At 50.7% G+C, this 21,629-nt stretch overlaps 1 long non-coding RNA gene across 1 annotated transcript in view; it reads left to right on the plus strand.

Moving 5' to 3' along the window:
* The window catches only part of LOC133232937 (uncharacterized), a 40,515-nt gene extending 20,344 nt beyond the window's left edge, over window positions 1-20,171 (plus strand). Inside the window, exon 3 of the long non-coding RNA XR_009731507.1 lies at window positions 19,081-20,171. This is a non-coding gene — a long non-coding RNA (uncharacterized LOC133232937). The remainder of the gene's footprint in view (window positions 1-19,080) is intronic.
* The last annotated feature ends 1,458 nt before the right edge of the window (window positions 20,172-21,629 follow it).

The raw sequence follows: 21,629 nt of genomic DNA on the forward strand, positions 1-21,629 counted from the left end.
CTATGCAGTCCATCCCTTTGGCTACATAGCATCCACAGCCTTCCACACACATGTGAACTCCATCGAATGATGACAACACTAGATTTATGCCTTTTCCTTGCCATGTGCAGCTATCTTTTTACAAAGACCCTCAACTTGTCCTCAAAAACGTGCTCAGTTGCTCAGTTGTGTCCAACTCTTTGTGACCCCATGGACTGTAGCCCACCAGGCTCCTCTGTCCTTGGGATTTTTCAGGCAAAAATGCTGGAGTGGTTTGCCATTTCCTACTCCAGGGGATCGTCCCGACCCAAGGATGGAACTTGCATCTCCTGTGTCTCCAGCATGGACAGGCAGATTCTTTACCACTGAACCACCTGGGAAGCCTGCTCTCGAAAACAGGAGATACAAAACCCTAACAGCCATTATATCCACCTTTGGGTGACAGTCATGGTATCATTTCTGAGTGAGGTTGATTACCCTTCAAATATGGTCAAAATCCTATCTGAATATTCTATAACTTAAAGACCAAATAAGACACAAATAAGCCTATGGAACAGAAACAGAATCAGGGACATAGAGACTGGTAATTGCCAAGGGGGAGGGAAATGAGAGAAGGCTGGATTGGGAGCTTGGGATTTTCAGATACAAAAATCATATATAGCGTGGGTAAACATCAAGGTCCTACTGAATAGCACAGGGAACTATATTACTATCCTGTGATGCACCATAATGGAAAAGAATGTGAAAAAGGATGAATATGCATGTATGGCTGAGTCACTTTGCTGTATAGCAGTAATTAACGCAACTTTGTAATTCAACTATACTTCAAGAAAAAATAATTAAAAAAAAGACCAAACAAAAAGTGAATCACCATCTTTCTTAGAAAATCAAAAAGAGGAAGGAGAGAGAAAAGAAATTAGTTAATATTCACAAATACATAACAGGTCGATAGGTAACAATCAAGGAAGAAGAGATTCATGGTTTCTACAGTTCTTGTCTCTGTGAGGCCGTAGTTGATATTTGTAACCTGTTTCCCACCGCCCGTTCCGTATTCATGGTACTTCTCTTAGACATGGGAGTACTAGGTAGATGCTTTACCAGCTGAGCCACCAGGGAAGCCCAAGACTACTGGAGTGGGTAGCCTATCCAGTAGTCACCCGGAGAATTTCCTGGGTTCCCGGTCCTCCTCATGTAGCAGAAACCTCCGTTCTCCTTGGTGATTGGAAGAGTGACTCTCTGGGGACGTCCCTGAAGGTCCAGCAGTTAAGACCCTGCGCTTCTGCTGCAGGGGCCACGGGTTCAATCCCTGGTTGGAAAAGAAAAAGAGAGAGAGAAACTTCTTGTTTTGTTTATTTAAAAGAGAATGATCGTGTGTCAGTCTCAACTTCTAATTCATAGGAATCTTTATTCTGTTCTCGTGGGAGCATTTCTTTCTTGGATCCAAGGGCCTTGAAATCTGTAGAGTCTGAAGTTGAAGGGACAGGAAGTAAAAGTTCCATGAGAGTTGTGAGCTCTAATGGTGAGGGAGGGCCTTCCCCTGTGGTCCAGTGGTTGAGACTCTGCACTCCCAATGCTTGTGGCCCAGGTTTCATCCCTGGTCAGGGAACTTTCCTGGTGGCTCAGCTGGTGAAGGATCTGCCTGCAATGCAGGAGACCCTGGTTCGATTCCTGGGTCGGGAAGATCCCCTGGAGAAGGGATAGGCTACCCACTCCAGTATTTCTGGGCTTCCCTGGTGGCTCAGCTGGTAAAGAATCTGCCTGCCATGTGGAAGACCTGGGTTTGATCCCTGGGTTGGGAAGATTCCCTGGAGAAGGGAGCAGCTATCCACTCCAGTATTCTGGCCTGGAGAATTCCAGGGACTGAATAGTCCACAGGGTCGCAAAGAGTCAGACATGACTGAGGGACTTTCACTTTCGCTTCAGGGAACTAGATTCTTCATGCCCAGCAGGACACGCTCTTCGGTCTTGTGGCACGCGGGGTCTTTAGCTGGGTTGTGTGAACTCTCAGTTGCCGTGTGTGGGGTCTAGTTTCCTGACCAGGGGTTGAACCTGGAACCCCTGTGTTAAGCTTGGACTCTCAGCCACTGGACTGCCAGGGGCGTCCCTTTCAGAGTTACTGTCAATCGGGCATGCCCTGTTCACTTCTGGTTGGTGCCAGTGTATCATGCAGAACCGTCTGTAAGTAGATCCGATTTCTTTTCTTTTCAGTCAACTGATCGTAAAGAACTTCCTAGGAATCCGCATGTGTAGTTTAATCTTTCAAAGGCAACCACTATTTTTTTTGTTGTCTTCATCGATCTCTAATACGGTAATATTTCTCCTTTTTTGTTTTTGTTAATTTCAGACCTGTACTGATTCCCTACTGTGAAAGATGTAGTAGTTTTCTCTTCCCACCCATTTCCTTTTATTTTTGGTAATTATATTTATTTCTCATACTAGTTACCTTCACAATTTTAAAGTACACACTTAAAATACCCAGTTCTTATTCTCTTAACATGAGACGGTAATTCTTGAGTGCTTACTCTGTGAGATGAGAATTTTATTTATTTATTTTATTTTTTACTTTTTGGTCACGTGCAGCATGTGGGATCTTAGTTCCCGGACCAGGGATCGAACCTGCGTCCCCTGCACTGGAACCTCGGAGTCTTGACCACTGGACTCCAGGGAAGTCCCAAGGCGAGGATATTATTTTGTTTCCTATCCTTCCTATCTCCTTTCCTCCCCACTCCTTCTAACGTCCCAACTTCTGCCAGCTTTATCTTTACTTTTATGTTGTCAAAATTGATGACATTTACATTCTGTTCTTTAACCACATCTGTCACCCTGGTTTTATCTACAGATTCGTCTTCAAAGTTGGAATCTAATCAACAGCCTTTGTGTGTTGGTGATGAAGTAAATATTGTTTTCCCCAGTGAACTAGGAAATACAGAGGGGTTGTGTTTTCTTTTCTCTCCCTCTTATATCACAACTAATGTGCACAAACGTAAAGGAAACGCACAATGAAATCAAATAGACCGGGGACTTCCCTGCTGGTCGAGTGGCTCAGACTCCAAGCTCTCAATGCAAGCGGACTGGCTTTGAACGCTGGTCAGGGAACTAGAGCCACGACTAAGAAGACCGTATGCCGCAACGAAGGTCCCGAGAGCCACAGCTAAGCCCCAGCGCAGCCAAGATAAATAAGTAACAAATGAAGGAAACGCAAGAAATCAAATAGGGTATCTTTTTGTATTCTCCATCAATTCTTTGAAATCATGCTTAGATTGAGGTCATGATTGTTTGGTATTAACACAATTTAGTTTTTGGAGTATTTAAGTGTACACTTTAAGTTCTTTTGGGGAGAAAAGTTACCTTCCTCATCATTTCATAAATATCTTTTGGTTTCTTATTAAGTCTCTCAATTGCTTAGACAACATTGAGCTCTTCTTAAAGATTTTGTGGGTGACATCCACCACCAGAATCTGGGGGTTTCCTTTACTGGGAGTTTTGCTTTTTCTCTCTTCCTCAGTATCCTGTTCACTGTGTTAGAGGACTTCCTCTAGTCATTTCTTTAGAAAAAGAGGTAAAGTTTCTGAATTTTCGGATGCCCCAGGTGCTATTTTTCCTCCGTAGGTAGTTTGGCTGGGCGTAGAGTTGGTTAAATTTTGGTGAGCACTAGACTATAAACAAGTAAACAAATTTTAAAAGTACTGATTATAATAAGTTCTTTGCAGAAAAGTAAGTGATGGGTATGGAGCAACTGAAGAGCTTCTTTAGATAGAGCAGTGGGTGGATTGTCCTAGAGAAGGTGACTTTTCAGCTATGAGTTGGGAGACAGGAGGAGCAGTCACTTGAATCAAGTTTGGAGGGTATGGTGCAGGGCAGGGTGGGAGGGGAGTGGTCCAGGCACAGGAAACCGTTGGTGCAAAGGCCCCCAGTCTGTTCTTTCTGGAAACTACCAAACCTCCCTCCTTGTGTTCTAGGAGAGTTGATTTCCCTCTGGGTTTTCAACTAGTCTGTGAGTGTTTCTGTTACTTGCGGCCAAGAGTCCTCGGTCATGTGAGTTTTGTATTGTTGTTCCATGTTGTTCCATGTTCCATGAGGGGTCTGAGTTTTAGAGATGCTGAGTAACTTGCCTGTGGTCACTTGGAGGGGAGGTTAGAGAGAAGCCAGGCGTGTTGGCTGCAAAGCTGTCTCTCCCTGTTGCTTCTCCCTGAATCCTTGTCCCCACACCCAGAGACAGGGATTCCTTCTTTGTCGGACTCTTGCAATTTGGCTTCATGATGCAATCATGGCCAACATGCATCTCAGAACTCTCCCTACAGCCCCAGTTTCAAATGTTGCCCCGTCACCCCGCCAGTGCACTTGAGTTTCTCAGACCTTTGCCCTGAAGGAGCTCAGAAATTCCAGTCGCTATCGCTCCACCGCCTCGCATTTTTGCTCCTTTCTTCACTGTCTCGTTAACTAAGGGGAAAGCTGGGGAGGCAGACTGAGAGGTGAGAGGTTCGTGGGAGCAAAGAGAAAAGAAGGCGGGAGGCGGAGAGCCAAGTTAAGAAAGAAAGAAGGAAGAGGACTTTCCTGGTGACACAGTGGTTAGGGGTCTGCCTGCCAATGGAGGGGACACGGGTTCGATCCCTGGTCTGGGAAGATTCCATGTGCCGTGTGCTCTACAGCTACTGAGCCTGTGCCCTGGAGCCCGGGAGCCACAGCAAGAGAAGCCGTGGCCATCTCGATGAGAAACCCGTGTGCTGCAACAAAGACCCAGTGCAGCCAAAAATAAATTAATACATTTATTAAAAAATAAAACGACAAAAAGAAACACAATGGATTCTGACTCAGAAAACAGAAAAAAATGATGCCTTTAAAAAAGGAAGGAGGAAAGAAGACAAGAAGGGAATGATGCAGAGACTCCACTGAACGAACGCAGGCCACGTCTTCCCTTTGATCTCAACCCAAAGGCCAGTCTGGTCACGTGAATTCGCCCGACTCCTCGCTTGGACAGGGTCCTGCCTTCCTTGGGCTGAAGTCCGAGCTCTCGGGCCTTGCCCAGAAGGGCCTGCCTCTCCTGCCACTTCTCCCCCTTCTTTAAGACTCCAGTCCTATCCTTCAGTCCTTCTGGGAGTCTTCAGAGGCACCGAGGCCCGCCCGTCCCTTGGGTCTCTGTTCCTGCTGCCTGGATATTCTTCCCTCTTCTTTCACCCCCCTCACAGCAGGTCCCAAGACCAGGGCCTGCAAGCAGATTATTAACTTGGGGAAGTTACCTACCCTTGGGAGCAGGAACAACAGAGCAGTCAAACAGGGAAGTAGGGGAACCAACAGGAGCGCGTGGTCACAGCTGCAGGACGCTGGTACGCCGTGTCACGGGCAGCAGGGCGTGTGTCTCAGACCTGTCCACCCACTGGGCACCAGGGAAGTCCCTGTGCCGTCCTCTCGATTAAACCCTCCTCACGGTGTTCCTCAGCCACTGCTGCCTCTTTCCTGCCTGGATATGAGGATCCACAGGTCAGAGGCAGGAGACTGCAGATCAGCTCTCCGCTTTTCTAAAGGTTCTGGAAATCCTGTAGTGTTCCTACCTGTGTGTGTGTGTGTGTGTGTGTGTGTGTGTGTGTGTCTGGGAAGCCCTCTCCCTGGACAGCCCACATCAGTGTGGACAGCCCCTGTTAACATATTCTATAATCTCACACTGGTGCTGGGGTCCCTCACCCAGGTTTGTGAGCAGGTGGGGGCTGTTTTAGGGAAAACTCAGCCCTCATCCCCTTAAAGTGGGCTGAGTGTCTGTGGACATAGCTGCCTGAGCCCCTGAGCCACACCCCAGTGTGGATGGAGGGGCCCCCAGAACCTGGCTCCCGGTGTTGTGATCCTTGGAAAGATTCCACACGCAGAGATGGCAGGCACCCCTCATGGTTTTCTGGGTCCTCATCGTCCAGATAGAGATGCGACCTCCATCTGTGGATCAAAAGCTGCGGACCAGAATCAATTTGTCAGCAAACACAGGCCTGGAGGGTCCATGAGGACTGAGGGGTTCAAGGTAAGAGGAGAAACCGTTTGAGTGGGTGATATAAACCTAGAAAAGAGCTTCCCTGGTGGCTCTGATGAAGAATCCACCTGCCAAGCAGGAGACATGGGTTTGATCCCTGGGTCGGGAAGACCCCCTGGAGGAGGGCGTGGCAACCCACTCCAGTATTCTTGCCAAGAATGTCCATGGAATTCCCATGGACAGAGGAGCATGGCAGGCTACAGTCCGTGGGGTTGCAGAGTCGGGCACGACTGAGCACGCACACACGTGAACCTAGAAAACCCTTTAATTTGGAGGCGCCTGGTTTCTCCTGCTTATGTGGGCTGAGTGCCACGGCTGTGATTTCCTGTCACGGGGGCAGGAATCCACTTCGCTGTGTATAGCATCAAGGGCAGTTATGTTATTATTTGTTAAGATTTACTTTTAGTGTGGACCGTTTTTAAAGTCTTTATTGAATTTGTTGCAATATTGCTTCTGTTTTCTGTTTTGCATTTGTGGCCCTGAGGGGATCTTAGCTCCCCTACCAGGGATCAAACCTGCACCCTCGCTGTTGGAAGGCAAAGTCTTAGCCCCTGGACGGCCAGGGAAGTCCCAAGGGTGGTTATAGACGTCAGCCACGAGGTGTAATAAAGATGAAACTGGACCATGTTCAGAGGGAAGTGACCATGATGAAGGGAATGAAAATCACGTCTGCGGAGGAATCAGGCTCATGTGAAGGAAGAACCCAAAGGGGCTAATTAGCTCTAGACACTTGGAAGGTTATCTATCACGTGGAGGAAAGGAGAACATTTCCTGTGTCTCTAACTGGAAACCTCGGCCCAGCATAGACAGGAATATTTCAGCTCAAGAGTCAAGAGTAAGCTTCCTGTGTACAGTGGACTGGGTTATTGCTCTCACTTGAAAAAACAAAAGTTTTTTTTTTTTAATTTATTTGGCTGCATTAGATCCGAGTTGCAGCGTGCAGGACACTTGGTGCGTCATGCGGGACCTTTAGTTGCAGTGCCCAGACTCTCCAGTTGTGGCACACCAGCTTAGTTGCTCCGCAGCAGCTGGCATCTTAGTTCCCTGACCAGGGATCGAACTGGTGTCCTCTGCATTGCAAGGCAGATTCTTTCCACTGGACCACCGGGGAAGACCACTGGACCTGGTGGTCTTAGCACTGGACGCCTGGACCTCCCCGCTTTCGGTTCTTCGTGCCCTCCTTTTGTTGAGTGATCTCATGGAGTGCATTTTCCCGCCCTATTGCTGCTGCTCTTGGCCGTCCGACTTGCTTTGGCCAATGGAACTTTGGCAGACATGATCTAAAAGGAGGCCTCCTGTATGCTTGTTTGGTTTGGTTGGTCCTCCTGAGCGCCCTTGATCTGCTCTTAGAAGAACGCTCAGGGTTGATTCTGGCCCGAGGAGCATGTATAGACATAATCATAATATAGACATAATATATACATATACATGTATAGACATGTATATGAATGTATATACATGATCAGTGTATAGACATATGTATAGACACAATAGAACCCAACTGGAGCCAAGTTTAGCCAATCCTTAGCCTGAAGCAGAACAATCCAAAAATAAAAGCCTGTTATTTTTGAGCCACTGAGTTTTGGGGGTGGTTTGTTACACAGCATTATTGCTCTAATAGCTAACTCGTACATCATCACTGAAGGCAATCAGCTTAGGCTTAAGACTATTTGGTTGGACATTATAAAGGAGATTCCAGCATTAAGCAGGTGTTAGGGCTAGGATATCTCTAAGGTGTCTTCGAGCCTTTAGATTTTGTAGTTTTATGTTCCAAAGGGGGTTGTGGTTAACTCTGCTTATTTGAGGCTGAAGCCCTACGGAATAGAATCAATACAAGAACAAAAATTTAAACTTGACACAGGCCAGTGCTGCACCTCCCACCTCGACCAGACACTTCGTGTACCAGTCAGGGTCCAGTCAGGAGCGCAGTCCAGTTCAGTTGCTTGGTCATGTCTAACTCTTTGCGACTCCATGGACTGCAGCACGCCAGGCCTCCCTGTCCATCACCAACTCCCGGAGCTTGCTCACACTCATGTCCATTGAGTCGGTGATGCCATCCAACCATCTCATCCTGTCGTTCCCTTCTCCTGCCTTCAATCTTTCCCAGCATCAGGGTCTTTTCCAATGAGTCAGTTCTTCGAATCAGGTGGCCAAAATATTGGAGTTTCAGCTTCAGCATCAGTCCTTCCAATGAATATTCAGGACTGATTTCCTTTAGGATGGACTGATTGGATCGCCTTGCAGTCCAAGGGACTCTCAAGAGTCTTCTCCAACATCACAGTTCAAAAGCATCAATTCTTCGGCGCTCAACTTTCTTTATAGTCCAACTCTCACATCCATACGTGACTACTGGAAAAACCATAGCTTTGACTAAAGCACAGAAAGCTGTGACTGTTGGTGGGATGGAGGGCCCTGGGGGAGAGGCGGGGTTAACCCAGGGCCGGGATGACTTGGTGAAAGTTGCAGCCATGGAGGGCTGCCCAGTGGGAACTGGAGCCTCAGAGAAGATGTAGCTGCCTCCTCAACTTCCTTGAAACTCTGCCCAAGGCCCGGAGAGGGAGAGACCCATCCTAGCTCCACGCTTCTTCCGGCCCTCCAGTCTCCTCCCAATGTGTCTCCCATTGGCTGAACCCGGCTGACCCAGGTTCTGGGGTCTTCTAGGGTTAGATGTCCTGTGATACAGAGAAGGTCAAGGGAAGGACGAGAGATGTTCTGAGGCTGCAGACCAGCACTGCCTATTCGTGTATGCCTTTGGCCAATATGCCTGTCTTGGTAAACTGCCTTCTCAGCCACCCAGCTACTCAGCCAGAAACCTGGGAGACATCTTTTCCACCCCCAAGTCTGCTTCATCAGTGATTCCCAGGAGCTCTACCCCCAGATTACATTTGCACAAATATCCCTCTTGTCACGTGGCCTTTCCATTGTCACCACAGGGTCACTGCAGCAGCGCCCAGCTGGTCCCCCTGACAAATGCTTGTCCTTTCTCCGTCCGTTCCCCACGAGGCAGCCACAGAGAGATTTTGCAAATATAAATCAGATCGTGTCATTCCTTTGGTAAAAACCCATCCAAGGTCTTCAGATCCAAGCTCCTTTGCCCGACATGGTCTATTCTCTGCTAGCTTTCAAGCCCATTTTTGCCCTTTTCTTTTGTTTTCTCACTGAGTTCCAGGTACTTACTGGCCTCGCCACACTCCTGAGAGCCAGGCAGACTCTTTCTCACCCCAGGGCCTTTGCACCTGCTGCTCCCCCAGTTTTTAGTCATAACCAGCTCCTTCGCATCCTTGGGTCTCAGCTGACCTTTTGCCTCGTCAGAGCTGCCTTCGTGGACCTCCCTCAAGTGTCCTCCCGGGGCTGCCCACGGCCTCGTCACTTCTCACTCTTGCATCATGCTGCCATTCCTCCAGTCATATGTTGCTTTGCTTGTTGGCTGTCTCCCCGACTTGAATATAATCATTACGAAGACAGGGCCTTGGCTGGCTTGCCCAGTGCCGGGTACCCTGCTCCTCTCTCCACAACTAGCATATGGGGGACACTCAATAAATGTTTAGTAAAAGATCAATGGAAAAGACAGAGGGAGGTGCATTGACAGAGAAATGGATAAAGAAGATACGGGGCATATATACAATGGAATATTACTCAGCCATTAATAGAGAATGAAATAATGCCGTGCACAGCAACACGAGTGCAACTAGAGGTTATCATACCGAGTGAAGTAAGTCAGAGAAGGAGAATGTATAAAGGTGTGGCACCCTGTATACGCAGACTCCGAAAGGAAATGATACAAGGACGTCCCTGGTGGCCCAGTGGCCAAGATTATGTGTTCCCAATTCAGGGGGCCTGGGTTCGATCCCTGGTCAGGGAACTAGATCCCACGTGCCATAACTAAAATCTGGTTCTGCCAAATAAATAAATTGAAAAAAAGAAATGATACCAATGAACTTATTTATAAAACAGAAACAGGCTTACAGATTTAGAGAAAGAATTTATGGTTGCCACTGGGGAAGAAGGGGGGGAAAGGATAGCTAGGGAGTTTGGGCTGGACATGTGCACACTGCTATATTTAAAACATAACCAACAAGGACCCACTGTCCAGCACAGGGAACTCTGCTCCATGTTATGTGGCAGCCTGGATGGGAGGGGAGTCGGGGGAGAATGGATACATGTGTATGTATGGCTGAGTCCCAACACTGTTAATCAGATATACTCCAATATAAAAGAAAAACTCAAAAAATAAAGTGCTTAGCAGAGTGTCTGAAAAAAAAAAAAAAAGACCACGGGGCTGAGAAGGTGGCCCAATGACACTCTGGAGGAAAAATAAAATAAAGAATCGATACGTCTGCGGACTGCCAAGGGTCGGTGGCCTGCTCTTTGTGCAGAACGACTGGGAAGAGGTTGCCGTGAGTGTCTGTGAAGGCTGCTCCCAGCGTCACACCGCCCAGCGAGGCTTGAGGCAGGGGAGTGGAAAGGTGCTAAGTGAAGCCCGGATCTCATTGTCTCCGGCCTTCTGATTACCAGGTATTTAGACTGCAGTTGCACAGTCAGCGGTGATGAGCTGTAATTGCAGACGTTCTCCATGGTTATTTTTGCCCCTGGAAAATAAAGTGATACCTGTAATTTTCCCCAAGTTGTGCTCCAGCCTCCCCTCCTGAAGCCCGGGGCTCAGCAGCCTTCATTACCCCTAACCGCGGGGTTCCCTTTCTGCTCCTTGGCGAGTAGGTGGGTGGGCTGGGAGTTCAAAGCTCTGTGTCCTGGTTTAGAATTTGCCATTGACTTGCTGGCGGATTCTGACCCTCAGGGTGCACATCTGGAAAATGGAGGCTGTGCTGGGGGCTTGAGGAGGTAAGGGGGGCAGGGATGGAGTCCCAGTGGAGCACAAGGTCCTCAGAAGAGGAGCTTTTAGGAACCAACAGCTGAGCAAACAAAATGGACAATCCAGAAGGCTCGGGAATCAGCATTAGCCACCAGGAGCTACTGACTCTGCTGTGCTAAGTCGCTTCAGTCGTGTCTGACTCTGTGTGACCCTATGGACTGTAGCCCTTCAGGCTCCTCTGTCCATGGGATTCTCCAGGCAAGAATACTGGAGTGGGCTGCCATGCCCTCCTCCAGGGATCTTCCCGACCCAGGGATCAAACTCGAGTCTTTTGTGTCTCCTGCACTGGCAGGGTGGTTCTTTACCACTAGCGCCATCTCATTCTGTGATGACCTCCGATCCCTGGGGCAGGGCTTCCCCATCAACCCAGCCCACAGCCACAATGTTTAAGTTTTTTCTTTTGGCCGTGTTAGGTCTTTGCTGTGGTGCACCGGCTTAGCTGCCCTGCAGCATGTGAGATCTTAGTTCCCCAACCAGGGATCGAACCTCCGTCCCCTGCATTGGGAGGCAGATTCTCAACCCCTGGACCACCAGGGAAGTCCCCACGGCCACAGTGTTGCCCTCGCCCTTGTCCCTCCCCTGAGCTCCCCGTTTGCCAAAGCGCTTGCTCTGGCTCTAGGAATCCCCTGGCTCCACCGCCCAGTGGGTGACGGGGTGGGAGGAGGGGGCCTCCTGTCACTGTGCTTTCTGCAGGAACGCTGCTGCACTGACCGTGTCATGGCGCCGCCCCTTGACTCCCTCCCTGAGCTTCCCCGTGGGCTGAGCTGGGACCGGCGGGCCATGCACAGTACTGCTTCAATAAGAAGATGCACCCCCAGCGCTCCAGCTCCAAACGGCAGACTGTAAACATTTCTTTTTATTTTTTTAAAACGTTGGAGTGTAATTGCTTTGCAATGTTGTGTTAGTTTCTGCTGTACAACAATGTGAATCAGCCGTGTGCACACACACAGCCCCTCCCTCTTGAGCCTCCCTCCTCTCCCCACCGTCCCACTCCTCCAGGTCATCACAGGGCACCGAGCTGGGCTCCCTGTGCTGTACGACAGCTTCCCGCTAGCTATCTGGTACAAACAGCAGACTTTTTCAAAGCACTTCTGGAGCCCAGCCTAATTCCAGGCTGAGGGCAGACAGGCTGTACGGGTTTTTAGGGTCAGGAGGACAGCCAGAGGCAAGGGGGGAACTTTGGCACTGCCTGTCTCCTCCCTGCCACCCCTGCGGCTGAGCTCTCTGCCCCAGCCCGCTCTGAGGCTGACCATGGTCTCCCGATGGCTCTCCTGCTCTGTCCCTGTGCAGGCCCACTGGCCACTGGACTGGTAACCCAGGGAAACGATATAAAAAGCCTCAGACTCGTACCACCCTCTCTTTCTTTCTTTACTTGGGCTTGGATGCAGAAGACAAACTCCCCACCTGGGCATACGTGATGAGTCATTCCTCAAAGGTCGGCAGGAAGATTTATCTACTGAGCAGCCAGTCTAGTCCCTGACCCACATCGCCTCCCCCACCTCTGATCCGGGCCTGAGACAGTTCCCTGCAGGCTTCCACCCTGTTTTATGTGGTGGTGCCCCAAGCAAGGGCATGAAGCTTCCTGCTTCTCCACGGCTGCTCCTCTCTGCCACGTGATTACCACCAGAGCTCTGCAGGCGCCGGGTTCCGGCTGCCAACTGCAGGGAGGATGCTGGGGTGGTGGTCAGGCTTGGGCTCCCCATCCTGCCAGGGTGCCATCCCAGGAAGCAGTTCTCCACAATTCTCAGAAGGTTCTGGGGGAAAGGGGCCCCCAGGTTTGTTTCTGGCCAAAAACCTTGGCTTTCTCCACCCAGCCAGCCAGTGCCTGCTCAGCCGTGTCCGACTCTTGTGACCCCACGGACTGTAGCCCCCGCGCCCCCGCCCCGCCCGGCTCCTCTGCCCGTGGACTTTTCCAGGCATGAATACTGGTGTGGGTTGCCATTTCCTCTTCCAGGGGATCTTCCCGACTCAGGGATCGAACACAGAAGCCAAATAAAAAATACGGAGACAGAGTTTGGAAGAAATGGAAAGGTGGCTTTAATTCTCAGCCAGTGGAGAGCGGAACACGGTAGGCTCACGACTCAAGAACTGAGCCCCCGCCCCACGAGGAGTCTAGGGCTTACACAAGATGAGGGCTCACAGTCAGGAGTCTTCGTGAGGAGCAAAGGTGTCAGGCTCTTGGCTTCTTCCCCTTGCGTTGTTTCAAAGACAGTTACAGGCCAGCGTCAGCAACCCAGTAGTTGAGTTGGGCAGTTCCGTGGCCCCGCGGCCTGCTTTCTGATCTGTCCCTACAAGCGGAAGGGTGTTGTAAGGATAAACACCAGAGGGGGGCTGTGTTTAGCATAGAGTCAAAGGAAAAGAGGTGCGAAGCACAGCTCTTGCAGAGTTAGGGGGCAGAAAAGCAAACTTCATTACAGACCTGCAGAGTCTGGGGCAGTTAAAGTTAAAAAAAAACTAGGAATGTTCAGGCCTGCCCACTGTTCTCTTTATCTTTTTTGTTCGCTGAAAAGGGAAAGAAAAAAACCTCATTCCTCTTTTTTCCTTTTCATGGCAACAGGTTTGCAGTGGCCTTCTCGAGAGTCGGCTTCTGTTCCCTGGCTCTCCTTCCCCTTTTTCATTCCTGCTCCCTCAGGGTCACCTATCAAATAAAACCCCCACACACATGTCTTCCTCTCCGGCTCTGCTTTCGGAAGACTCCAGGCTAAGACGCCCATGTTTCAGAGGAGCCTCTCAAGAGGAACATGAAAATAAGGTTTTGAGGTCCCGGGTCAGGTCTCAGTCCTGGCTGGGATACTCCCAGGGGGCAACGGGGCAAGTGGGAGATGAAAGGCCTGCAGGGCGACCTAACCTGCCCTTTCTACTTGGGTTGGGAGGAGGCAGAGAGGATGTGACCTGGGCCCCTGGACCTGGGCTCAAGCGTGACAGAGGGTGGCCTGTGCCCTGGTAACCTGAGGCTGGACAAGGCAAGGCTTTGGAGGAGGGCAGGGCTCTGGCTTGGACAAGCGTGGGGATGCGTGAAGTCCTTTCCACCTGACTTTGTTGTTGGAGCTCTGTATCATTTTCTCTGGCTCCAGTGAGAACCCCATTACAGCCCGAAAGCCCAGATAGGAATCAATTCCCACAGCACAGGGTGGGTGGCGTGAGAGCTGGATTGGGGTGGGGGTGGGAGTGTATGGTGCTGAGAACAATGGCTTCATTAGGAGGCCCTAATGAAAAGGAGATCTTCCAAGGCTAATGTTAATTAAGAAGTGCAAAGATATCAGGGATGATGAGAAAACCACAGGAGGAGGACCTGGGCCTCAGTCAGCTGAACGATGGAGCCAGGGCTGGCTTGTCTGCAGGATCACCCCAGAACCGCAGAGATCCGGAGAGGGCCTCTGAGTTCAGGGGGGGCACAGTCACCCTCAGGGGGTGGGACAAAGCCCAGCTCTTTCCTTTGAGGCCAAAATTTGTGCCTTCATCCAAGAAGCATGTATTGAGCATCTAATATCTGAAAGCACTCTAGTCATTGGGATACATCAATGAGCAGAACAGACAGCTGTCACTGTCCCGGTGGGGTTACATTCTAGTGGGGACCTGAACTCAGTGAGGATCCGAATAACCTAGTGAGTCATGTGGCATGTCAGAAGGTCGTAACTGCTATTAAGATAAAGAGTGGAAATTTAAGAGGGACAGGATGGTTGGGTGGGATGAGGGGTAAGTAGCTTGCAGATTAAATAAGGTCATCAGGGGGAGGACCCACTGGAAGATGAGAAATGAGCAAAGATTTGGTAGAGATGAGTCATAACTTGCTGTGAAGGTCTGGGGCGGGCCTGTCCTTTTTCCATTTTTCTCCTGGCAAATGATACCTTACCCAGGCCCCGGGAAAGGAACTCAGGTCCCGATTCTTCTCCTGCAATGAGATGACTGGTCTCCTGACCAGGATGTCACAGCATCCATCTTGGCTGGAGACCTCCAAGCAAACACGGTCGTTTAAGGGGTCCCAGGCTGGGCTCTTGGGGACTCTCGGAAGACACCCCTTTCCCTCAGCACACCTGGCTTTGCCTTCATCCCCAGGCGTGGTGCCCCTTCCTGCTGTCTCTCTCCAATGAGGATATTTTCATAATGGGGTGATTCAAGCAAACACATTAAAAAAAGCCGCAGTGCACTAGAGAAGCTGCCGAATCCTTTCGTGCAATATCTCTGTTCACTGCATTAATGATCCTCTCCAGATTACCCATTTCCTAACAAACCATTAACACAGAAAGGTGGTGGGGAGGTGAAGAAGGAAGGAGGAGGCGCGGGGTTGCGGATGGGGACAGCCACTGCAGAGCTCAAGGTAACTGCAGGCAGGGCTCTGCACTCTCCCCTGCTTCCCAAGGTGGCATGGAGGCAGGGGCTGGGGGGCAGGCCTCCCTGGAAAAGGCGAGGAGGGGGTTCACCGGCCCTTCCATCATGGGGAGAATGTGCAGGCTCTGAATCTGGCCAACAGCTTGGAGGCTTTCTTCCTCTCTGCTAGGGTGACTTGGATTCTGGGGCCAGTCTCCTAAAGGGAATAAACTCATACTGAGAATCAGCTCAGTGCTTCCCATGCATGAAGTCAGGTTTTACAATTTGCTCAATATCATGTGGGTTGTGAGGAGTGGGGCTGGGATTTGAACCCAAGTATCTCTAAATATGGGTTCCCCAGGTGGCCCAGTGGGAAAGAATCAGTCTACAATGCAGGTGCTGCGGGTTGGATCCCTGGGTTGAGCGGATCCCCTGGAGAAGGAAATGGCAACCCACTCTAGTATTCTTGCCTGGAAAATTGTATGGACAGCAGAGCCTGGCGGGCTACAGTTCATGGGTTCACAAAGGGTCGGACATGACATAGCGACTAAAAAACAACAGGCAACAACTCTCTAAATGTGCAAAGCTCCCCAGTTCATCAGAGCTTCCTGCCACTGCTGACCGTTGCTTTTGTTGCATCCCAGCCTTCTGAAAGATTGCTGGTGGCTTCCCCTGGTACCCTCGCCAGACAAGGGTCAGATCAGTGGCATGAGAGCCACCCATCACAAGTGGACAGCTTCCTGCTTCCTGCTCTACACCCCGTTCTCCTTGCGCCAAGAATCCCCCTCCCTCCCTCAGGACTCCCTGGCAGCATGTGGCCCCGTGGAGTACTCCGTACAGACAGGGGTCCTCAGCCCAACAGGCACTGACATTTGGAGCACTGCCCTCTACCCTCCTGCCTTATTTCCGCTTCGGGTCTCACTGAGGCCATTCTTACAAGCCAGAGAATGCAGCGGCCTTCTTCCCATAGGAAAGCACAAGATCTATGGGATTTAATAAGATCATCCAAGCCTTGGCATGGTGGCAGATTTCTGGTGACACCACGTTCTTTGGGGAGGTAAATTTCCTTTCTCTTTAATCCACTGTTTCTAAAGCAGGTGACCCACTCTGTGTTATTACAAGCAGGTTATTATTACCATAAATCCTTCTGCTTCTACTTCTTCCATTTACATTAAATATAGTCTCCGTTATGGTGCCTAAATTAGCTTTCATAGGAGGAAATTCCTGTATAATTTAAAGAGAATAGAGAACCTGAGTCAGGCTGGGGGAGGGGAGGGCAAAAAAGGGAATGAAGTGAAGGCTTCTCATCCCAAATAAGGAAAAGGCTCCCTCCTCCTTAACTCAGAGCCCCACGGAATGTGGGCATCACTCGGTCCTTTCGTCCATCCATTTGTGTATCTGGCACACGTTGGCAGCACATCTGAAGTGCCAGGCCACAGGGATCAAAACAATGGCAATGCTGTATGATTTCAACCATGTGACATTCTGGAAAAGGCAAAACAACGGAGACAGGAAAAAGAGCACTGATTGCCAGGGGTCTGGGAGAGAGAAGGAAGGATGAATGGGTGAAGCACAGAGGATTTTTGCAGTGAAGCTGTTCCGTGTTATGCAGTTATGAGAGATGCATGTCATTACGCATTTGTCGCAAAGAGTGAGCCCTAGTGTAAACTGTGGGTGTCACTCGATAATAATGTATCGATATTGGTTCATCACTTGAAACAAACGTGCAACGCTGACACAAAACAGAAACAATAAGGGAGACTGTGGGGGAGGATAGAAGGAGTATCTGGAAACGCTCTGTACTTTTCGATCAATTTTTCTGCAAACCTGAAACTGCGGTCCAGTGGCTACGATCCTGCGCTTCCACTGCAGGGGGGCACAGATTCTATTCCTGCTCTGGAAACTAAGGTCCCAGAAGTCAAGCAGCCCACCAGGCTCCTCTGTCCAGGGGATTTCCCAAGCGAGGATACTGGAGTGGGTTGCCATTTCCTCCTCCAGGGGATCTTCCTGACCTGGGGATCGCACCTGCATCTCCCGTGTCCCCTGTGTTGGCAAGCAGATTCTTTACTGCTGAGAGACCTGGGAAGCCTGAATATCCAAGAGGGTGACGTGATAGTTTGGCTTTCCAAAATTGACTTGACTTCAGGTCCCCTCGGAGAAGGCAATGGTACCCCACTCCAGTACTCTTGCCTGGAAAATCCCATAGATGGAGGAGCCTGGTAGGCTGCAGTCCATGGGGTCACTAAGAGTTGGACACGACTGAATGACTTCACTTTCAGTTTTCACTTTCATGCATTGGAGAAGGAAATGGCAACCCACTCCAGTGTTCTTGCCTGGAGAATCCCAGGGATGGGGGAGCCTGGTGGGCTGCTGTCTCTGGGGTCGCACAGAGTTGGACATGACTGAAGCGACTTAGCAGCAGCAGCAGCAGCAGGTCCCCTGGGCTCTATGAACCCTCTGACCTCTCCCTGACCTTCCCTGACCTCCCCTGACCTCCCCGACCTCCTTATTGCCTTTACTTTTTGCAGAGCATTTCTGGAAACTAGAGTGTAGGAAGCACACTTGGGGAGATGCTGCCTGGGGTGGTTGTAGGAGGAGGCGTACTTCATCTCTTCCGGCTTCAGTTTCCTCAACTATATAAAGAGAGTTGGGTTTAATCACATCAGGACTCTGCTTCTGCTCTAACCTCTTAAGCCTGAGACTGGGTAAGCTGTTCCCCCCACACCCCACCTTGCCATCCCTCCCCCATCCCAATCACTCCACAGCCAATAAGGGGCGACTGGGAGAAAACTCCAAGCCAGATTAATCAAGGTATAGGGAAGTTATAGATATGCTAATGCTTTATGTTAATGACTGATGAGAGTGGGTAATTGGAGATGGCAGGAGGGTGCCGAGTGGGGAAGGAATTTCGGTTCTTAGAGAAAATACTGCATTCAAAGAGCTTAAGAATGATTAATGGAGGTTCTGGAATTACAAAGAGCAACCGGTAGAAACTGTTTGGAACAGGACTTGCTCAGGGGGAATAACCTTGAGGAGAGCGTGGGTCCGGGTCAGGGACATTTTGTGGACGGGACCCAAGGAAGGGGTGGGAGCTTGAGAGCTGGTGAGGGGAGATGCTGTCCAGAACAGGAGTGGGCTTTGGCCCAGAGGAAGGTGACCCCAGGGTGTTCTGGCTCTGTGCCTGGACAGGGCTGGAACCAGAGGGACTGGTGTGTGCCCAGTCGCTCAGTCGTGTCTGACACTTTGCGACTCCATGGACTGTAGCCCTCCAGGCTCTTCTGTCCATGGAATTTTCCAGGCAAGAATACTGGAATGGGTTGCCATTTCCTCCTCCAGGGGACCTTCCTAACCCAAGGATCAAATCTGAGTCTCCTGCATCTCCTGCAATGAGAGGTGGATTCTTTACCACTGAGCCACCAAAGCTGGGGGGCTGGACCTGGGTGCACCTGTCCCCGCCTCCCTTGTGTATGATGGTTGCCCCATGCCTGCAGCCTGCTGTAGACCTCAAAGCCTGATTCAGCAGCTGGGCACCCAACTGTCCTAGACGAGACCCAGAGAGAAGACACGTCACCAACAGAGAGCTGCTGCTGAAAGGGCTTCGTTTTCAGACCCCTGACTCCCATGGGCATCGTTCAGGGGAAGCGGCTTAGGTTGAAAAGAAAATGGTGGTGAAGCCCTCTGTTTCCTCAAAGGAGGGAAGGCCGGGGTGTCCCATACATCCCCCTCTAACAGGAGGATCTGGGGGAGAGCTGCATCCAGACGCATCTTTGGGATGGGCCTGCTTTCCTGTAGGAGACCAGAGCCCCGGTCACAGAGCCAAATGCTCAGATCACTGGCCTTGCCTCTTCCTGCCGAGACCAACATGGTTGAGATGCTGGGCACCGCCACTCGGCATTTATAATCCTGTCAGCCAGCAGATGACGGATGGAGGAGCCACGTCCACCCAGGGAGGTCCTGCCTTGAACAGATGCTGCCGATGGAGGCTGCCTTCCCCGCCTCTCCATCTCCTTCAGCGCCAGCCCCTGGGGCACCCATCACCTTCTCCACCCTCCTTGCTCTGGTCAGTGTCCTCGCTGCAGACAGCCTGGCTGGAACAGGTGAGCAGGCGCCACCTCCAACCTCCTGGGTCCCGGAGTGATGGATGCTGGACTGCGTACCTCCTGTCCTCCCCCCACGTCACCCCACCCTCACTTTCAGAGCGCAGTGAAAAGTTGCGGGTTCCACGGGTCTCACGGAGCCTGGAGTTCTGAGGTCAAGTGTGCATGGAGAAGGAAAGAGGTCGAGGCCATGGGGGTGGCTGGGTTCTCAGGATACCTACATTCGTTCCAGGGAGCTCATTCTGCCCCGCTCTGGTCCCAGAGAAGCCGATCCCTTATCCTTTTTGCTGGTGGACAGAGCTTTCCTTTAGAGAAACTCACACCCCTTAGGCTGGTTTCTTCCAAGCCAAGAAGCCTTTAAGGTCATCTTGCCCAGGGCTTCCCTGATGGCTCAGTGGTGAAGAATCTGCCTGCTGATGCAGGAGACACAGGTTCGATCCTTGGTCCAGGAAGATCCCACACGCTGTGGAGCAATTAAGCCCCCGGGCCATGGCTATTGAGCCTGTGCCCTAGAGCCTGGGAACCGCCACGACTGAGCCCGTTTGCCACAACTACCGAAGCCCGTGCACCCTGGAGACTGTGCTCCAGCAAAAGGAGCCATGGCAGTGAGAAGCCCGAGCTCCGCAACAGACAGCAGTCTGCGCTCTCTGAAACTAGAGAAAGCCCGCACAGCAACGAAGGCCGAGCACAGCCCGAGATGCACACATGTGTAAATAAAAATTTGAGAAAAGGTCGCCTCGTGCAGTTGTTTTGAGACTTCAAAAATTAATCTGTATGGACTTCCCCGGCGGTCCAGTGGTTAGGAGTCTGAGCTTCCATTCCAGGGGGCGTGGGTTTGATCTCTGGTTGGGGAACGAAGATCCCGCATGTCATGGGGCATGCCCCCCCCCAAATAAATAATAAATAAAAATAAATTTTAAAAAATCGCAGAGTCTTCCACTCAAATGAAAACCCAACCCAGTAGCTGAAATAGAGGACACTAGAGCCTCCGGCTTGCTCATCCTTCCCTCTGCCTGCTCCTTCCCAAGCAGCCTGGAGGAGTCGTAATGAACTCCTGGGTGTCCTCAGAGGCCAGTTTAAAAACCAGCGATGCAGGAAGTGGGGAAAGGGGAGTTACTGTTTCCCAGGTATAGAGCTTCAGTTTTCCAAGTTAAGAGTTCTGGAGATGGATGACGATGGTGGCTGCACGACAATGTGAGTATGCTTCATACTGCTGAACCGCATGCTTAAAAGTGGTTAGGGTGGTAAATTTTATCCCGCGTGCATTTGGCCAAAGTCAAAACAAAAACGAAACCCCAATTCAGGAATGCAGATGGGAAAACTCAGGCTGACACGGCCAGGTTTATGAGCTGCTCAGTAGCCAGGCTGACCTCCTCTCTTTGGACCGTGGCCTTATTCCGGGGCTTCTTTCACTCCACTCTGCTCGGTGCAGGGCTCCTTGGATGGGCTGAAGCCCCAGAAGCAGCTCGTATAACACCAGGAGGTGGGGAGGAGAGCCCCGAGTGAGCAAGAGGGCATCGGGAGCCCAGAGAAGGGAGGTGAGACCAAGGGGACTTTGAAGTTCTTTGTCTCAAGGGCCCAGGAAGCCTCACTCATTTTCGGTGGGTTGCTACATTTTCACCAGATGAGTTTTTTAATTGCGTGATTTACTTATCTCGTCTCGGATCTGCTGATGTACTCTGCAGCCTTTTAATTGCTTGAAAAGTTGAGCAGTTTTTCATGTTTTAAGGAGTGCTGAATTGTATAATTAAAACACTAACAGTGTAAATCAACAGTGCAGAAGAAAGACAGTGGAGAATTAAGCAAGCGTGTTGGCATAATAATAAAATCAAACCGGCATGAAGGGGGCCCATTACCAGGAAGATGCTGAATGCTAAATGGTACCCAGGCCTGGGAGTAGGGCGGGGCTCACAGGACCCTGCCCTGCTCCTTCTCTTTCTGGGGAAACATGGGAGTTGAAAAAAAGAGATGGCTGGATTTGAAAGTCCCTGAGGCCTTGGACTGAAGGTGGGAGGTGGCTTTGTGTGCACCTCCTGTGGGGGCTGGGGGTTGGGGCTCTGGGATGGGGGAGGGAAAGAGTGAGTGGGGAAGAGGGAAGAGGGCGTGTGCATGACTTCAGGATCTCCCCTTCTTCGGGGGGTTTGCAGTTTGCTTTTGGTGAGGACAGTGGGCAGGAGGAGCTAGAAACCTTCCTTCCCTCCCTTGCTCCCTTCTCTCCAAAGTTCATGCCCAGTGTGATTCTTTCAGACAACACGGAACATTTAGCAGGAAACAGGAAAGCCCACTCTTGGCTTCTCCTCTTCTTCCTCTGCCTGCAGGCAGGCGAAGTAGGAGGTGGGAGTGAAGGATGGAGATGAAGGCT

The sequence above is a fragment of the Bos javanicus genome, chromosome 19, assembly GCF_032452875.1.
Source record: "Bos javanicus breed banteng chromosome 19, ARS-OSU_banteng_1.0, whole genome shotgun sequence".
NCBI lineage: Eukaryota > Metazoa > Chordata > Mammalia > Artiodactyla > Bovidae > Bos > Bos javanicus.